Consider the following 2331-nt stretch of genomic DNA (forward strand, 5'->3'; position numbering starts at 1 on the left):
AGACAGCCACATAGGCTGGGTGGCGGTGGCGGCGCATGCTTTTAATCCCAGCACTCTGGAGGCAGGAGCAGGTGGATCTCTGTGAGTTCGAGGTCAGCCTGGTCTACAGAGCGAGTTCCAGGACAGGCACCAAAGCTACACAAAGAAACCCTGTCTTGAAAAACGAAGAAAGAAAGAAAGAAAGAAAGAAAAGAAAGAAAGAAAGAAAGAAAGAAAGAAAGACAGGAAGGAAGGAAGGAAGGAAGGAAGGAAGGAAGGAAGGAAGGAAGGAAGGAAGGAAGAAGCCATATAGTAAATGTAGATTAATAAAAGCAGGTTAATTTAAATTATAAAACTTAGTGGGACAAGCCTAAGCTAAGGCCGAGCTTTTGTTATTAATAATATGTCTCCATGTTGGTTTTTTGGGGGGCTGGCTGGCGGGACAGAGAAAGACCACTTACACTTACGGTTTGGATGCTCCCCACCCACCTCAACCGCAGTGGCGGGAGGTGGTGGGGCCTGGCGGGAGGTCTTGGGCTTGCCCTTGAAAGGGATGAACAACTCCAGCTTCTTCCTTGTTGTCTTAGTTCGCTTTTGGACCACGGGACGACTTCCACAGCATCTGCGGGCAGCAGGCGTGAGAACGGCCGGAGGAGTAGCAGCAAGCACAGACATGTGGGGTTGAAGTCAGACCTCCTTCACGCTTCCAGCGTGGGGTTCTTAGCCGATCTCTGAGATAAATTGAGACAGACTAACAGGAGAAAGACTATTTTAGTTACATTTGTACCTGGAGTCACACAAAAGACTCCAGGAAGGGCCTGGAGGGCTGGAAGGAACAGGGCGTGGGGCTTTTGGTGGTGGGTGGCATGTCCGCCACACCTGCCTCTTTTCCAAAGGTGGATGTGTTTACCGTCTCCGTTCTCACTTGTTCAGGATTGGTTTTCTCCTGGTTTGGGCAGAGTCTTGCTGTGAAGCCCTGGGTGGCTGTGAATTCATGCTTCTCCTGCCTTAGCCTCTGGAGCCCGGGATTAGAGATGCGTCTCACCATACACAGCTTTTTCACTTTTAAAACCTTGAAGTGCTTTCATGTTGCACTCGGATTGAGGTGGTGTTCATTTTGGTCATTGCAGCGGTGGGTGGGGGCGGGGAGGGTGTCTCTAGGAGGCTTTGCCGTCCTTAGAGAAAGTGGCCACAGAGCGAGGGGTTCATGCTTCATCTCGGGCAACCGAGGCAAAGTTCAAGAGGCTTTCCCGAGTAGCTGGTTCTTTGTAAGCACTCAACTCGCCCAAGGGACAGGTTTTGGGATGCCATGTTCTGAACCCCTTCACCTACAGGTGCTATTATCCCAAGTGGATGGTTTTACCTCTCCTCTGTTTCAGTTTTCTCAATCAGTAAAAACGGGACTCTTCACCCGGGAATCGTTTCCTGTGAGGATTCTGTAGTAACTTATTCACAGCACATTGGCTTTTTGCCAAGCATGTGCTAAATTATATATGTATTCTATAATACATCAACAAACCATCCCTAAGGCCTAAATCTGCCGGCCAGTGCAGCCTGACACCCAGGGCCCTGTCCAGTGTTGCTTAGTTGTGAGGCAGAGTAGGGACCTCAGGACTGTCAAGATCCTTTCTCATCGTGTCTGAAGTCACTCCCTAAGGAAAGGGCTCAGTCCCCGCACCCCCTCCCCCCTACTTCTTTTGGTTGAGATAGGGGCTCACGATGTCCCAGGCTGACCTCGAACCTCTGAGTGCTGGGATTACACACGATGCCACTGTGCCTGGCTTTGGCACACTGACTCCTGGACCTCAGGATGCTTGGGGGTAGGGGGGTGTCTCTGGATGCTAGGGCATCCTCCAGAGCTAGGCTGGCATTGTGGAGTCACCCTCCACGTTTCCTTGGCAACCTAGCCGGAGGGGACGGGCTGCAGGGCACACAGTCCCCCCGAAGGCTGCGGAGGGACGCGCGGGTCCTTTGGTGTCCTGGAGGCCACCGCAGGGCTGCGCCAGCCGGTGACTTCCCGAATCGACGGCTCCGGGCCGGCCCATGGCGGAGGCGCGGGGGCCGCGGCGCGGGGGCGTGCAGCACGAGCTGCTGGAGAAGGTGGCGCGCCTGCAGCGGGGCGCGCGGCACGCGGAGCCGGAGGCGGCGGCGCGCAGGGCGTCGGGCGACGGCGGCTCGGGCTTGGGCTTCTGGTGCTGGCGGCGGCTGTTCGCGCGCGGGGCCCGCGGGGCGCGCCGGAGGAAGGGCAAGTTCGCGCGGCCCGGCGCGGCGGCCCCGGAGCGCGGCGTGTGGGGGCCGCCGGGGCTGCAGAGGCTGCTGCAGAGGCTGGCGACGTGGCGCCGCCGCTACCTG

The sequence above is a fragment of the Peromyscus leucopus genome, chromosome 15, assembly GCF_004664715.2.
Source record: "Peromyscus leucopus breed LL Stock chromosome 15, UCI_PerLeu_2.1, whole genome shotgun sequence".
Lineage (NCBI taxonomy): Eukaryota > Metazoa > Chordata > Mammalia > Rodentia > Cricetidae > Peromyscus > Peromyscus leucopus.